Source organism: Cynocephalus volans, chromosome 3, assembly GCF_027409185.1.
Source record: "Cynocephalus volans isolate mCynVol1 chromosome 3, mCynVol1.pri, whole genome shotgun sequence".
In the NCBI taxonomy this organism is placed as follows: Eukaryota; Metazoa; Chordata; class Mammalia; order Dermoptera; family Cynocephalidae; genus Cynocephalus; species Cynocephalus volans.
In genome coordinates this window covers 127,790,582-127,809,110 of record NC_084462.1, presented here as the reverse complement: position 1 = coordinate 127,809,110, position 18,529 = coordinate 127,790,582, and the positions used below count along the sequence as shown (strand labels likewise).

General features: G+C 36.2%; 1 pseudogene; it reads right to left on the bottom strand.

The window, feature by feature from the left end:
• Positions 1-381: 381 nt before the first annotated feature.
• On the bottom strand, positions 382-2,084 carry LOC134372748 (tigger transposable element-derived protein 1-like; annotated as a pseudogene).
• Positions 2,085-18,529: the final 16,445 nt, after the last annotated feature.

Here is an 18,529-nt window from a genome sequence, read left to right as displayed (position 1 = left end):
AAATAACATGTACCAAGAAAAATTCATGCAGAATGATACATGCTGAGGTATATTTTGGCTGAGTGTGTTAATTTCGTTTTTGCCCTTTACTTTTTTTCTCTCTTGTTTAGTTTTTACCCAATGCAAATCAGTTCCATGACATGAGAAGCTACAGGATACCCTGGAGATATTTCAGGTTCAGTTACAGACCACTGCCATAACGTGAATATCACAATAATATGTCTTGTGAACTTATTGGTAAATTATATTTACACTATACTGTAGCCTGTTGAATGTGCAATAGCATTATGTATTTTAAAACAATGTGTATACATTAATTAGAAATATTTTATTCTTAAAGAATGTTAACGATTATGTGAGGCTTCAGTGTGTTGTAATTTTTTATGGGCCAAAGATCCTACCTTGATGTTCAGAGCTGCTGATCAGAGTGGTGGTTGCCTAAGGTTGGGGTCACTGTGACAATTTATTGAAATAAGACAACAATGAAGTTTGTCACATCGACTCTTCATTTCATGAAAGATTTCTCTGTAACATGCGATGCTGTTTGATAGCATTTTATCTACAATAGAACTTCTTCCAAAATTGGAGTGAATCCTTTCAAACCCTGCCATTGCTTTATTAACTTTTGGTGATGTTCTAAATCCTTTGTTGTCATTTTAACAATGTTCCCAGTATCTTCACCAGGAGTATATTCCATGTCAAGAAGCCACTTCATTTGCTCATTAAAGTTTCATCATGAGATGGTGGGAACTCCGTCACATCTTCAGGCTCCACTTCTAGTTCTACTTCTCTTGCTATTTCCATCACATCTGCAGTTATTTCCTTCACTGAAGTCTTAAATTCCTCAAAGTCATACATGAGTGTTGGAATCAACTTCTTCCAGACTCCTACTAACATTGATATTTTGACCTCCTCCATGAATCAAATGTTCTCAATGGCATCTAGAATGGTGAACCCTTTCCAGAAGGTTTTCGATTTACTTTGCAAAGATGCATCAGAGGAATAACTATACGGCATCTATAGCCTTACAAAATGTACTTCTGAAATAATAAGATGTGAATGTTGAAGTTACTCCTTGATCCATGGGCTGCAGAATGGATGTTGTGTTAGCAGGCATGAAAACAGCATGAATCTGCTTCTATATCACCATTGGAGCTCTCGGGTGAGCAGGTGCATTGTCAATGAGCAGTAATATTTAGAAAGAAGTCTTCCCCCCAACCCCCAACAGTAGGTCTCAACAGTGGGCTTAAAATATTTTGTAAACCATGCTATAAACAGGTGTGTAGTTATCCAGACTTTGTTGTCACCTTTATAGAGCACAGGCAGAATGGATTTAGCAAATTTCTTAAGGGCCCAAGGATTTTTGGAAAATAAATGAGCATTGGCTTCAACTTAAAGTCACCAGCTGTATTAGCTCCTAACAAGAGGGTCAACCTGTTTTCTGAAGCTTTCAAGTTGGGCACTGACTTCTCTTCTCTAGCTATGGAAGCCCTAGAAGGCATCTTCTTCCAATATAAGGCTGTTTCATCTCCACTACAAATCTGTTGTATAGTGTAACCACCTTCATCAATTACTTTAGCTAGATCTTCTGGATAACTTGCTGCAGCTTCTGGGTTAGTACTTGCTGCTCCACCTTGAACTTATGTATGTTATTAAGATGGCTTCTTTTCTTAAATCTCATGAACCAACCTCTGCTATCTTCAAACTTTACTTCTGAAGCTTCCTCACCTCTCTAAGCCTTCCTAGAATTGAAAAGAATTAGAACCTTGCTCTGGATTAGGCTTTGACTTAAGGAAATGTTGTAGCTGGTTAGATCTTCTGTCCAGACAACTGAAACTTTTTCCATATGAGCAAAAGCCTATTTTGCTCTCTTGTTATTGGTGTGTTCACTGGAGTAGCACTTTTAACTTCCTTCAAGACCTTTTCCTTTGTATTCACACCTTGGCTCACTGGTGCAAGAGGCCTAGTTTTCAGCCTGTCTCAGCTTTTGACATGCCTTCCTCACTAAGTTTAATCATATCTAGATTTTGATTTAAAGTAAGAGACCTGTGATTCTTCCTTTTCCTTGAACACTTAGAAGTCATTGTAGGGATATTAATTGGCCTAACTTAAATATTATTGTGGCTCAGAAATAAGGAGGCTGAAGGTGGTGAGAGAGATAGGGGAATAAATGTTTGATGGAGCAGTCAGAACACACAACACTTAATAATTAAGTTCATTGTCTTATATGTGCACCCCAAGTTCATGGTACCCCAAAACAATTACAATAGTAACATCATAGATCACTGATTATAGATCACCCATAATAGGTTTAATTATAATAAAAAATTTGAAATATTGTGAGGATTACCAAAATGTGACACAGAGACACAAAGTGAGCACATGTTGGAAAAATGGCTCAGATAGACTTGCTCAATGCAGGTTGCCACAAACCTTCAATTTCTAAAAAACACAGTCTCTGCAAACTGCAATAAAGTGCAGTGCAATAAAATGAGGTACCCCATAATATGAATTAAATTATAAATACACAAATAAAAAGTATAATCCAGAACAGATGTACAGTGCACATATATGAAGCAAAAGGAAGTGTTCATTCACACACACAGTACCTTGAAATATGTTGGATCTGGTTGTCTCCAGTGAGTTCTAAGGATGGCAAAAAAAAAAATGGCTTTGGTTATTAAGACTGCTATGACCACATTGGATATTAGAATATCAATATCTAATATGTAACTATATTAGACTTTATGGAATGTTTGTTTTAAAAAGGTTTCTGTGTACTGAAGAAGTTGTGAAAGGTTTACTTTCTAGATCAAGCCCACTTTAGGATTGAGACCAGGTTCTAACTAAGACTATTAACTGATACAGAAGGTGTTTCAAATGCGGCTATTTTGATGCATAAAGTTAATAACAAAAGAGTATTTACAGAAAGAACATAAAAGTGTTTATGTGTGTGTACGTTCAAATTTAGTGCAGTTGAGCTTCTAGTCTTTGCTTTCCAAACACCTTGTTTAAATTATTTAAATGCTTGTCTTTTAATTTCAAGGTTTGTCAAATATGCCTTCAAAACTAATATGTTTAAGTTGTAAACTTTATTGAGCATATGCAGAAATAAAAAGCATTTTATATTTTAATTGAAGTCAATGTGTGATGAAATATGCTTACCCTCTGACCTTATAAGTGTATCAGCAAGAAGTACTCATTGTACTTGGATTTGGGACAGATTGTAATACATCATTGCCCTAGTACATGTCAATTACTACATAGAAAGTCAAATGAAAAGTCAAATTCAAAGCCCAAAGGAGAGAGAACAATGGCAATGTAAGAACATAAAACATTTTTTAGAGATCAGCATGAAATTAGTACAGTTCAAATAGTATGGAAGATTTACAGTAGCACCTGCAGATTCTTTCAATGTACAAAAGAGCATCATGGAAGCTTTTTATATTACAGTATTGTTTTATGGCCTTATAGATATGATGAACCAAAAAGAAAACTGCATCTCCATTCCACATCCTATCCTTTATTCTCTAGATCAAGGTGAAATCCTCTTATTTTCAAGATAGAGTTCTACTTCATATTTATTTCTTAAGCCAACTTGAATGAACTCCCATCTTTTATTGGTTGTCTCTCTCTTCAGTCTTGTACATGAAACTCCTGAAGATTAAATATTGCCGTGAACCATCTAGTCAAATCCTTCAGCTAGTCTTCAAAGCAGTCAAATTTGAATTTCTCAATGTTTTCTCCATGAATAATATGAGTGGCATTAATAGGTTTGATAAAAGCTTACTTTTTCTTTGCCACATTGGACTTCTAGGTGCCTTTTGGATTGCGTTTTAGAAGATGAGAGGGGAAAGTGGAGATGTTTCTTGTCCTAATTCTTGTAACAGTAGAGATGTAGAGGTAGAAGAGTAGTGAGCAAGACCTCAAGGAGATCGGCTGTAGGCTTCAGGGCACAGGCATTTCTCCTGGTGGTCTGTGTGGCTTTGAGGCTGTTGTGATGACAGTTGTTGTTGGAGCTGGCAAGGTGGGTTACTGGAATCTTTGACCCTGTGGGTAGGAGCAGTGCCAGAAGAAGCAGCCCAAGCCTGAAGGAGGGGCCATCATGATAGCAAACATAGCTCTGATTATGGTACATCTCCCTCACAACCTTCTGGGTCCCTCCCTGCCCTCCGCTTTCATGGTGGAGGACCTCACCCACCTCTATGGGGCTGCCACCATCAGAGGGACCCCCCCACCTGAAGACCCTTGGCACTCTGGGCCCCAACACTGGCAGGGATGAAAATATTAAATTTTAAATATTAAGAAAGTATCCACCAAACTTTCAGGTAGAAAAACATATAAGCTATGTAATAGACTAATGAAGAGAAAAAATTAAATGTGGCTTAGATGCTTCAATAGCAACCATAAATTCCAATTTAGAGTAATCTAATGTCAGCTGAATTCTAAGAAATGCAAAAGTGAATCAAATGTTATATACAAGCAAACTTCCATTCATGCATAAATGCAGAAGAAAGGGCTTTGCAAAAAATGCAAGAGCTCAGGAATTATAGCACCCTTAGACTCTCTGGAAGGAATGATTTGAACATGAAATACTGCCAACAAATAGATTCAGTGAAATGAGGAATTCCAGAATATAGATACTATGTCATGGAACAGCTGCTGGTAAGCAATGAATTCATTCACATGTGGAAAAATACTACAATGTCAAGAATTATGGTCCACAAGGAAACAAAAATATGATAAATCATGAAAATACAAGATAATGTTATATTATTTCATAACAGTAAAACTAACAAAAACATCAAGAAAAAGTAGAAGAGAGAAGATGGAAGTATCGGTGTGCAGAATAATTAAATTATATGATTTAATATTACAAAAATAACTTTTAAAAGAACTAAAAGAAATCTGTATAATTTACAGATGGCAAAACACATCTACATATGTACCTAAAACAAAATGCAGAAAACCCAAATTACATAGCTAAAGGAAATATCAGAGTTTTCCACTGGCATTTTTTTCTACCATAAAAATATGTACCTGTACTATGAATATAAATACATAGCACAGGCAATCGTTTAATAAATACATTGGGCTTGCTATGGTGTTGTTGGGAAACATACTATTCCCTCACCTCCCTGAAACACTGTGGGATTTCTTTCTGTCAATATCAACAACTCCATTTCCTTCACATTTTGGCACCATTCTATCACTTTGTAGCCACGTCTAGGTATTAAAATATCTCATGTAATCTAAATCAGTCTTTAATATCACATCCAATTCAATGTTTTTCTACTCTCCCTGGATGGGAGTCAAAACACTAGAAAGGAAGAGATTAATCTTATTTTTTCATCCTGTTTGCTCTACAACTTTCATCTCTTGCTTCTAAAACTCAACTTATAGGGACAAAAATGGAGGGGGGGATAAAACTTCCACAGGGAAAAGCTTTTTATTTAGTCAGTTCTGTTAGTACTTCTATCTCATATTTGAATTCTTTTTTTTTATGAGAGGCATCAAAGTGTAAGTTTTTAAATGATGGAACATTAATGGGTTTTTTTGGAGGGGCCCATCACTACATAATCTCCAGACCTCATCATTCCCTGAATGTTGCCTTCTCTGTCTCACCTTTTGGGAGGTCCCTCTTTTTGCTTCTGTTGTTACATGCCTGACATCTACTTTTTCTAGCATTTACCTTTTCAAGTTGGCATCCATATGAAAATATATCCTTATGCGGCCAAACTCTGGAAGGAGGAGTTGCTACCAGTATGCTCTCTATGAATTCACATTGCCATTGAAGATTGCTCTCTCCGCTCTCCAGCTTTCAGAATTTTTCAGGTGGAATGAGCCACTCTACCTCTTAAGATCCCAATCAAGAAATCTCTGGTGCTGTGCCCCCATAGCACTGTGAGGCTGGTCTACTAATTTTCAAGATTCATTATGAACTGTACCTGAGACTCACATGTATGTTGCAAGGAGAAATACAAATTAAAAATAAGAGGTCTTTTAACGTGTTGAAAGTAAGGGAAGACTTTCCCTCCTCTCTTTTATTAGAGAAGTTACTTTAGAAAACAGGTAATTGTAAGGTCTTTGTCTCTTTAAAATGTGTGTAAAACTTTTTAAAAAATAAATAAGCCTCTTGCCAGCTTTATGACCCTGGAATCTTTGTCAAATACCTGGTAACCATCCTTTTGAAATGTAAATATCAGGAAGATAGTGCCCCTATCTCCCAGTTTATGTGGGAAGGTAGGAGTCTAACTTTGCCAGAGTGCTTAGCTCCAAGATGAAGAACTATCTCCTATCATAAAAACTGCCTTTGCAGTCTCTTAGTGGATTGCTTGCAATGGATATCACATTCTGGTTTAATGCATATTCAATACTATATTTTTTTTCTTTTATACCTTTGTGGAGAGGTTTTCTAAGTTTGGAGAATTTTTCTGACAAATTATAATCGTATATAATTATAGGATGCATGGTGATGTTATTATCTGTGTATACAGTATTGAATGATTGAATCAAGCTAATTAACATATCCTTTACCTAAAGTACTTAAGATTCATTCCTCCTGTCTAAGTACGATTTTGTGCCCTTTGGCCAACATCTCTCATTTCCCCCTTCCCCCAGCATCTGGTAACCACCATTCTACTCTCTACTTCTATGAATTTCAATGTTTTAGTTTCCATGCATTAAGTGAGAACATGCATCATTTGTCTTTCTGTGCCTGGCTTATTTCACTTAGTGTTATGTCCTCTGGATTCATCCATGTTGTCGCAAATGACAAAATGTCCTTTTCTAAGTTTGGATAGTATTTCATTCTGTATATGTACTACTTTTCTTCAGCCATTCATCCATTAATTAGGTTGATTCCATACCTTGGCTACTGTGAATAATGCTGCAATGAACATGGTAGTGCAGACATCACTTCGACATAACTGATTTTGACTCATTTGAATATATACCCAGGCGTGGAATTGCTTGATTATATGGTAAGTCTATTTTTAGTTTTTTGAGGAACCTCCATACATAATTCAATAATGGCTGAACCAATTCATATTTCTCTAGCAGTGTCCTCCTGCAAGCATCCATTGTTTTACAGACATACTGATTCCAATAGGTGGGACAGTATCCTTCCTTTTCCCACAGGAATAAGGAGAACATCACTGTACTCTCTGGGTTAATGAGTTTTTCTCAGTGAGTATAGACTGGACTTTGGTGCTAAGAGGGGATTTCTCAAGGATTGATTTTAATATTCTTTTATATTCATGGGGGAAAATTCATTCTTTGGAATTTTTCAATATTTGACACTCATTGCTCACTTAAATACATACAGACATGCACATACACATGGTTACATATCCACAAAAGACATTTGAAAAATAATCCAAGAAAACATTATCAATGGTTACCTCACAGCAATGAAGTTGGATTGAGTATTAGAAACAGAGTATTGGGAAGGCTGCACAGATTGTTCTCCTTTCTTAAATTAGTTTCATTTATTTACTTACATTGTGGTAAGATATATTTATATAATGCAATTTATTATTTTAACAATTTTAAGTGTACAATTCAGTGGCATTAAGCATGATCACATTACCGTACAACCATAACAATTGTCCATCTCCAGAACATTTTTATATTCCAAACCCGAACTCTGCACCACCATTAAACAATAAATACCCATTCCTCCTTGCCCCCAGACCCTGGTAACCATTCTGGCTACTTTCTTTCTCTAGGAATTTGACTAAGTAAAATCATACAGTGTTTACCCTCTTGTGACTGGCTTATTTCACTTCTGTTATGTTTTAAGATTCATCATGTTGAAGCATGCCAAAATTTTCTTCTTTGTTAAAGCTGAATAATATTCCATTGTATGTTTACACTACATTTTGTTTATCCATTCATTCATCAGTGGACACTTGGGTTGTTTCCACCCTTTGGCAATTGTGAATACTTTTGTCATGAACATTGGTGTACAAATATCTGTTTGAGTCTTTGCTTTTATTCTTTTGTGTATGTGCCCAGAAGTCAATTGCTGTATCATTTAATAATTGTACACTTAATTTTTTGAGGAGCCATCATACTGTTTTCCACAGTGGCTGCACACACCATTTTACAATCCCACCGGCAATGCATAAGGGCTCCAAGTTCTCCATATCCTTGCCAACTCCTATTTTCTGGGTTGTTTTTGTGTTTTTTTGGATAATAGCCATTCTAATGGGTCTGAAATGGTATTGTACTGTGGTTTTAACTTGCATTTCCCTAGTGATTAATAAAGTTGAACATTTTTTTGTGTGTTCATTGACCATCTTCTTTTATAAAAATGTCTATTCAAATCCTTTGCCAATTTTAAAATCAGTCATTTGTATTTCTATGGTTGGTTGTATGAGTTCTACATATATTCTGTGTACTAATCCCTTTCCAGATATAAGATTTGAAAATATTTTCTCTCATTCTCTAGGTTACCTTTTCACTCTGTTGATAGTGTCCTTTGATACACAAAAGTTTTAAATTTTGGTAAAGTTCAATTTATCTACTTTTTCATTATTGTTGCCTGTGCTTTTGGTGTCATAGCTAAGGAATTATTTTCAAATATAACATCATGAAGTTTTCCCCTATGTTTTCTTCTAAGAGTTTTATAGTTTTAGCTCTTATGTTTAGGTTTTTGATCTATTTTGAGTTAATTTTTGTACATAATGTTAGGTAAGGGTCCGACCACATTCTTTTTTTAGTGGTTATGAATATTCATGAGATACAAAGCTTATTGTCACCCCTCATGCCCAAGATGTGAAGGCCAGATTCATACTGGCAGCATGCCCATTACCACAAATTGCATTTGTACCCTGTGTCCCCACCCAATTATCCACAACCTCCCTTCACCTCCTCCTTTCCCCCCATCTCTACTCTGTATTCCAAGGTATGCTCTCTCCCTCTGCAAGTCCAATGCACCACTGTGGTCTTTCTTTCCTTCCTTCTTTCTCTCTTAGCTCCCACTTATTAGTGAGTACATATGGTATATATACACCATGGAATACTACTCAGTCATAAAAAAGAATGAAATTCTCCCATTCACAACAGAATGGATGAGCCTGGAGGAACTTACGTTGAATGACATAAACAAAGCTTTCTTTTCTATGTGGATATACAGTTTTCCCAGCATCATTTTTTAAAGACTGTCTTTTTCCCATTGAATGGTCTTGGCACTCCTGTTGAAAATTACTTGGCCCTATGTACAATGGTTTATTCTTGAGTTATCTATTATACTCCATTGGTCTATATGTTTTCTGTATGCCAGCACCAGACTGTTTTGATTAATGTAGATTTGTAATAAGTTTTGAAGTCAGGAAATGTAAATTCTTTAAAAATGTTCTTCTTTTTCAAGGTCATTTTGGCTATTCAGTGTCACTTGAGATTCCATATGTGTTTTAGGATGAATTTTTTAATTTAAAAAACATCATTGTAATTTTGGTAGGGATTGCACTGAATTTGGAGATCACTTTGGGTAGTACTGACATCTTAACAGTATAAGTCTCCCAACGCATGGACCTCAGATGTCTCTCCATTTATTGATGTGTTACTTAATTTCTTTCACAAAAAATCTTCAGCTTTCAGTGTACATGTCTTTTACCTCTCCAGTTAAGATCACTCTTAAGTATTTTATCATTTTTTATGCTACTATAAATGGTATTTTTTAATTTACGTTTTGGATAGTTTATTTTTAGTTTGTTAAAACACAACTAATTTTTGTGCATTGATTTTGTATCTTGAAAAGTTGCTGAACTTATTTATTAGTTCTAAGAGTTTTTGTGTGGATTCTTTAGGGTGTTTATTTTGAACAAACAATCTTCATATGCAAATGAAAGGATGCAAAAAATATATACTGTGAAAAGACTAATTGACTTTTGAGCATGTGGGTAAACTACATTCTCAAAAGTCCCTTCATGGATGAAATGAGAATGAATTTGGAGACAACCAATGTAGAAATGCCTACCAAGGCATAAGATTAACCATTTAAAGCTAGGACCTCTTAGGAATTCCGTAGTATCCTCGGAACTCAGGCGCCTTAAAATTTAAAAGCAGCAAATATGTTTAGTTCCTAATATATGAAAAGTTATAGATGGAATATTCTGTCCCATGTAGTTAAGACAGGAAAAAGCTGTAATTGTATAAATAATCCATGCTCAAGCACCAGTGGTCTGCAGCCTGAAACTGCTTGAGCCTGCTGTTTCTCACCCCTTAGTTGAAGCCTGCCTTAGTTGAAGATGGCATTAACTTGCCAAGCCTTTTGTGGTTGGCATTTGCTGATGTCACACTTGTGCTTCAAATTTGATTGAGCCACTCTCAGTCCCATTTAAAAACCCCTCATGTTTGTGCCTTTGTTGAAGCCTAAAGGTCCCCAGTGACTGAGGCTCACAGCCGTTAATTTAAGTCTGCCGCATAGAGACTACATACTAAGAAACTTTTGAAGACCCATAGAATTAGACATTCACCTGAGGATAAAGCATCAATGAGCTACAGTGACCCGCCAAGATAAAATATTAAGAAGCCTAAAGCTTCATACTTCTTGTCCAGGCCAACACATATAAGCCACATTGTAATAACTATACATTCATACTGTTATGAAAATCAGACTCATGGCTCAAAACAGACATCTACAAAACAGATTCAAAATGCCCTACATATATAAAAAGTTCTAAGCTTCACCATGCACCCTAATCCCAACAAAATTCTCTTTGTAATGTCCATTTTGTTTCTCAATAGTCTACTCCCTAAATATTTCTCAATATGTTTAGTCATATAACACATGTTGGGGTAAAAGAAGTTTCAGTGAATAGCACTACACTTCTGCACCAAGTACTAAGGCAGTTGAGAAATAATGACAGAAAATGTATCTGAGAGATAAAGCAGATATTGGTCAGTGGTTTCCTAGTACTGAACCCCAGGATTAGTATTTGCATTCCTAGTAGGGTTAGATTGATACAGAATGCCCTTTTAAGGACAGAGTCTATACCCGGAAGACTTGTGTTCCTTGTGGGTAACTTTCTATTAAGAGAGTGGTGAGGAAGTGTCTGGTCAACACATGCCCTCCCTCTCCGTTTAGACTAAGCAATTAAATAAGTCATTTTCTTGTTCCTGCTGTGCAGTGAGTGAGCAGACGGATCTGTCAGTATTGTTACATTAGGATCATTTCCTATATTTAAAGAGAATATCAAGAGATGCAAACTCATATCTCCTATCAACCATAGCTCTTCTCTTCCCAGTTCTCTCCCACCCCATTGCATTCTAAAATACTTCAGGCTACATCTTTCATCTGAGTTTAACGGATTTCACTTGACTCATGTCTCTAAAACTTCAGTAGATCTAGGCTCATATTTGTTCTGAATAAAAATGGTACTGAAGGGGGGAAAAACAGGAAGATGTGTTTTAACTGTGAGGAAGAGGTATTTGGTCCCTCCTATGGCTGCAGCACAAGACTTACCTTCTTTTTCCTGTGTTAACTGCCATAAGTGACAAGACAAGATGTAAACTTACCTGGTTCCCTTTCGTGTTCTTCTTCACCCAAGTATCTAGCAGAAATGGGCGTTATTTTTGTTACTGCATTCACCAAGGAGAAATCTGTAGCATTCTTTAGGTTCTCTTCCTGAACAGTCTATATTTTATCAGTGAGGAGATTGTTTTATTTCTTCCATAACTCATATTATTAAGGAATGAGCAATAGTGGATGTTAACCAGGACAAGAAACTCCCATTCACTCAGAATGTTGGTTTAATGTACCGAAGTTCCATTTGGCATCAGTCAAGAATCGTTAAAAATCTCTGTTTTGTCTGCTGGATAAAGCAGAATATATCATATTTTCAACTTGTTTCAAAGAATAAACCTTTAACTTGCTTTTTTTTTAAATGAATGTTTGGCCATTATTAGACTATTTTTCTCTCATCTTTTTTCAATCTTCTTCCATCCTACCGCAAAAAAAACCCATACTCCTTTATGGAAATCCACCTATAATTTTGCAAAATATTTGTCTTTGCAACTATCTTCTTTTTAATATTACACAAAGTATAGCACTGGCAATAAAATAATTTGGATGATGATATCAGTTTATAGTGCTTCCTAGCATCTAGCATAATATTTTAAATCCAATAATAGGATACCAAAATCTTTTAATTATATATATATATATTATATAATTAGATGGGATAATATATTTATAAATTAATATATAATATTATTTATATATAAATAATATATAATAAATAATATATATATAAATTTATATATATATATAAATAACATATATATATATATATATAATTAGATGGGAAAAACATCATCCTGTCAAAAGGTTTAATAACCTTTGTATTTTCTCTATTTTAGCTGATAGAATGAATTATTTTACCTTGAAAAAAATTATGACTGGCTTAAGTACAAAGTCATTGTTAGAAAATAAAAGAGCAATAGAGTGCAGATCTTAAATATGATTATCCCTTGTTACAGTTTATCAGACTCTATTGAATATTAAGTCTTCATAGAACTCATTTAGCTTTCAGTAATATTAATATTAAATATTCTTCACATATTATTTTAATATTTTTAAAAACATTAACACTGTTCTCAGTGAGTTTATAAAGATGGTCCAACAAACATCCGTACCTGGATTATTCTCAGTTTTCTCATGACAGCTTTGAATCCTACAGAGCTATATTCCTTTCAGCCTCAGACCCTATCTATGGTACCAGGGTTCCAGGTAGTCCCAAATACCCCTGCTCCCTGATCAGACCCTTCTCTGTTTGGGTGTATAAGCAGAAGAGAACAAAATAAGGTCACACTGGGGTTAACACATAATGTGAAGTTCTGACATCTTTTCTTTTTTTTTCTCCAGAACATGTTTTCCCCAAATGTCAATTTCCCTTTATTCCCTTTTCAGGTAGTTTTCCCTGCCTTGCAAACCATGTAGTCCCTGTTAGACCTCTTGAGCTAGATGAACCAAAAAAAAGATCTTTTTATATTTTTAAAAACACTCCACATATATCAATCCTATTATTGACTAAGACATACTTCTTCCCTATCTCCAAACTAGTAAAATTACCCCCCAAAAAGTGAATAACTTTTTAACTAAAAGTCTTCCATAAAATTCCTGTAAAAGTTGTGCCTGTCATGAAAATAGGAAGAGGAATATTTTTATATAGTAGAAAAAGATGATGTGTGACATTAAGCCATGTTTATGCTGAGGAATTGTCTGCATGTCTGGGTCCTCCAGAAGGAAATTAAGAAGCACAAGTAACATAAGAGGTCACAATTGCTTATTCCTTTGGCTTGGAGTGCAAATAATGCCACACTTCTTAATTTTCATAGATTGAAAATCTACTATCTTTCGGATCTCAGAAGTCCTCCAGAATTAGAGCTGTTGAAGAGTTTGTGAGTTATGCTGCATGCTCCCTTGCCAATGTGGTCATGAAGTCACCAGGTTCAGTCCTCTGTCCAGGCAAGCAAGGCTTTTCTATGGAAAGTGCCTCTGTGGTGACTGTGGTCCTTCTACACTGAATGTAGGCAATAGGGTGCCTCCTAACCATGGCTTCTTAATCATGTAAGAGAGAAAACAAATCCATCATACACATATATACACCATAACTTTGAAATAGGTTACATTAAATCCTCAGGAAGTTAATGTAGTGACTCAGCCTTTTTTCACAAATTAAAAACTGAAGCTAAAAATATTCTGGGGACCCAAAATCATATAAGTCCAAGGAGATTTGATTTTCTAAGAAATGGAAAGCCATAGTTGAGAAGACATTATTTTACTTATTTGTTTACTTGTTTTTCCATATCCCAATAATTAGTATCAAAGTATTTGTTAGGCTTTTTCCCTCCATGTTTACTCAATGCAAGACATCTCTGGACAAAAGGAATGAAAAATCCCATTAGTTTCGTTTCTTAGCAGTCCATATGTCTGTGTTTTTAATACAGTAATAAGGGTATCATTGCAATTTTAAATAATTAGGTTTTATTTATTATTGCTCCAGATTTAGCTAAACCTTACTTAGAAAAACAACTGAAATAATAGATAAGCAACTGAAATACAGCTTTTCCTACAAACACTGAAAAATGAAAGAAAAACTATATTGAAAATAATCGGTTTATTATGTGTGTTCATTATAAGATATTCTGGCCTTTGGTTTTATCAATAGTTAGAGATCAATTTTATATAAAATCATATATTTTCCTTTACATCATGAGTTACCTTCTACAATAATTCACTAAGGTTTTGCTTTGCAGTACAATTCGTCATATGTCATATTTTCAGAGTGACATAGGAGGTGCTCAGTTTCCCTGGGCTCAGGTTTCAGGACACACCTCTGGGTTTCTAACTCTGGGAGTGCCCTGAGGTCTCAGGTTCCTCCTCTAGGCCCTCCCCTAGAGGAAAGCCACTGTTGCTAGTTAGACCTATTTTTCAGCACCAAAGTGGAGAAAATGAGACCACAAGGTGCTGGCTTATGCAAATACAGTGGCTGGGCATGCTCAGTAGAGAGCACAGAACATTCTTGAATGTGCCTGGTTCATGCCATGGAATTTGACCAATTAACTTGCATGTGCAAGACTAAATGTTACATAACTGGGAACCCCCCCTTTAACTGAATATTCATTAGGTGAAGAAACTACAAAAAACGGAATCCCAGCAGAAGGCGGAGTTGTTGCTCACTTTCCTGGAGGCAACCTGCACTTGGCTGGCTGAGGTGTATATACATTACTTTGTATCAAACTTGCTTTCAGCAATCTGCTGCTCATTCTCTTGAGCCAGCCTGCACTTTGTACTGAACTTTAACTATGCTTTTCTCGCTTTTGTGTTAGTCTTGCTGTCTGTACTCAACTTACTTTTGTATTAAACTTGGAGTGAGCCCTGCTCAGTTTCTGGAGCTATGCCACATTCTCTCTGTGGAACCTGTATTTCTTATGTATTATATTAAACTTGCTCTCACTTTCTACTGTGAGTCTGCCCTTGAATTCTTTCATGTGGTGGAGTCAAGAACCTGGTAACAGGACTGGGTGGGTTGCAGCCTACTATTGGGCCCCACAGACCCTACCTTAGACATTAAGAGGTTTGTAGATGTCATGTTTGTCTAATTGCCCTAGTAAAAAATGACGACTAATAGACCTTTCATTCCACTGTATCTTGAAGGCTAAACTTTCCTCATTAAATAATGTATCTCTAAATTGCAATCCCACACTGAGCAATTGCTATTATATATGTTCCTTGTGAATGTGTCAACAAATTTCTCATTCCTTAGTCACCTAAAAGAAAATTTTCAAATAAGGAGAAATTGCCCCCAATGGTACAGTGTAATAACTGTTATGTTGATGCAAGCTTTCATATGAAGAGTGTATGGATTGGTGAACCCCGGGGCCCACTTAGGAAGGCTGCTGAGTTAATGGAGTCTGCAAGGTTAGACCTGGCTCCCATGTAATTGGAATTGGCCTTCAGGGCCCTGTGTGGACTCAGAAATAGTATAGAACTGAATACACAAACTTGAGCCATTATGTAGCATTCTCTTCAAAGAATACAGTATTTTTGTTGTTATGTGAGTAGTATTAACAATATTAGTTTTCCCCAGGAGAGGAAAGCTTCTCTTTCCTCCTTGCAAAGCAAAACATTCCTGTAGACTCTTTTCTTTTTTGAGGAAATAGTTCAAATGTGTCTTGCTGGAATGGATCAGCAGAGTGAGGCCTCTTGACATTGAGTGGCCCTTTATAGCTCTTGAGGGTTCGATTCTACAAGCCATCAAGTTTGATAAAAGTGAAACATAAAGTAGAATTTGGTGAGGTGTATGTTAAAATAGTTTTCATATAAAAATAAAATTTGAGTGAAATTGTGTATAGTGCATTACAAATATTCCAACGTGTATATATCACATCCACTATTTTCTCTCACTACAGAGATTCATTTTCCTTAAGTATTTGTTTATGGGTGAATGTAGTCAGACCTAAGTGAATATTTGTCACACTTTTGGTTCATGATGTACTATGTTGTAGGTAAGATAGAGGAGCATGTGCCACGATCTGCATGGAGTACTCTCCATCTGCTGCCCAGCAGCTCCACTCCAGGTAGGACTTTCTTTATTATCTTTAGCCCTCTGCCAGCCTTAGCACCTGGATGTAGTTTAAGTTCAGTCACGAGTCTGTATTTTAGGCAGAAACCTGACAGCAAGGAAAGACATATTATGGGAAAGTGCACAGTATTTTACTTTTCTTTTATGCTTGGGAGGGAGAATTTGACCTCCAGTATAATTACGGGATTTCTGTAGTTCTTATCCATGTAACAGCCACTCTCAAGAACAAAATCTTCTCATTATGTAGTATCGACAGGATATTACTCAGCTCTCTGCAGTGGATGATCAAGCAATAACATGGCTCCCCGAAGGCTGCTTGCAGACTTGCCCGGGGTCAGTCATGATGCTGACCCTGGTGAGCTGAGTCAGGCTGACCTCTCTCACGCTCCACTACAAAGGGCCTCAGCTTTGGGACATTTAACTTCTAATGCTACTCCTTTCAGGATACAGATGCACCAAGTCTTTATTTGCCGTGGAGAATTTTTCTCTTGGTTAGATGTGCACACATATTTCATGTAAACATTGAAGCTGATAGTCCTCAGGAGGTACATGAGTGTGATTCAACATAAAGTGAGGCTTTTACATATTGGGTGACTTTTCAATAAATATGTGTAAAATAGGAGTATGTTTGCTCCAGCATACTTCTGCACATGTAGTGTTACTTTTTCTTATTTTTATTAATCAAATTAAATTTGATAATGAGGCTAACAGTAAATTTTAAATATTCCTTTTTTTTTTGAGGTGTATATCAGTTTTCCATTTCCGCTGTAACAAAATATCACAGACTTACTAGTATAAAATAACAACAAACTATTATCTTACGGTTCTGTAGATCATATGCTCAACATTAGTTTCACGGGTCTAAAATCAAGGTGTCCGCAGGGCTGCACTCCTTTCCGGAGGCTGTAGAGGGAAATCAATTTCCCTGCATTTTCCAGCCTTTAGAGACTTCTGCTATTCCTTGGTTTATAGCCCTTTCCCTCCATTTTCAAAACTGGCAATGGCAACTTGAGTTTTACACATTCTATCACTTTACCTCCTTTTCTTCCTCTCTGTTCTACTTTTAAGGTCTCTTTTGATTACAACGGGCCCACCTGGATAATCCAGGCAAATCTCCTTGTTTTAATTCAGTTTATCAGCAACCTTTAATTCCATCTGCAACCTTAATTCCCCTATGCCATGTAATGTAACATATTCGCAGGTATCAGGGATGAAGATGTGCATGTTTTGGGGGAGGGGGGAATTTTTCTCTTTCCACAAGGTATATGGAATCTCTGGATCTTACTCAGACTAGAACTTAGTACTGGGTTTAGGTGGTTGCTGTTCTCACTAGTACTACATCCATCGTTGCACTGTGCTCTCTACTAGCTGCTTCATAAAGGCACCCATGGCCACTGGGTGTTATGACCTGCTTCCATGTCCATGCACACATCCTCTCCCCTTGTGAGAGGCCCGCATTTGGGACACTTTGTGGTAATATCTCAGTTTCTGCCAATGGCAGAATCATGGGATTCTTGTCTCACTCTTGGAACCATCTATGGAATCCTCCTGTAGAAGCTGACTGCTCTTCTTTTACCATTTGAGGCACCCGCCTCTCTTTTCACCCTTATCCTGCTACACAAATTTAAATTCTTAATAGAGTTAAACTGAAACTCACAGGCCAGAGCTGTGGTAGGGGATGTCCTCCATGGTTTATTAACCCAGCATAGTTAGAAGAAGCTACCTAGAACAGTAAGGCTTAGTTACTGTTCTAAGAAGAAAAATGTGTGAAGAAAAATTTCCAGTATTTCTTTCCTTGAATCTCCTCTACTTTTCCTGCTCTCTTTTTTTTCTCCTCTCTTCTTGTTCCTTTCTTGTCCTCTAGTATCTTCTTCTATATAGGGAGGAGAAGGAAGATATCCTATGATAGATAATTTATTACTATTGTATTTGTTCTTCTATCGTATTAATGGCATGCATCCCTCTGAAACTAGGTTTCCACCTCCATGTGCCAGTTCTTTTCTCTAGGGGCTAATATTTTATATTTCAGAGAAGATTGGGGGCATAAAAGATGCTTTATTTCCTGACATAAATAGAATAAATGGAGTACAAAATTATTAGGTATACACATAAAGAAGGTGTACAGTAATATAGCAGTAGAGAAAGTAAGGGCAGACAATCTTTGGAGGCATATTGTAATAAACCTAAACCAAAAGTGAGCTGCTAAAGTTAGGATAATGACCAATGAGCATATAATTAAAATGTCCTTAATTAAAATAAAGAAAGAAAGAAAGAAGAAAAGGAAAAGAAATTGAGAAAAGAAAGAAGTCAAGGAGAGAGAGAAAAAAGAAAAAGGAAGGAAGGGAAATAAAGACAGGAAGAAAGAAAGAAAAGAAATAAAGTAGAGAGTGAGAAAAGAATAATAATAAAAAAAAGCAAAAGGTAAAGAGAAA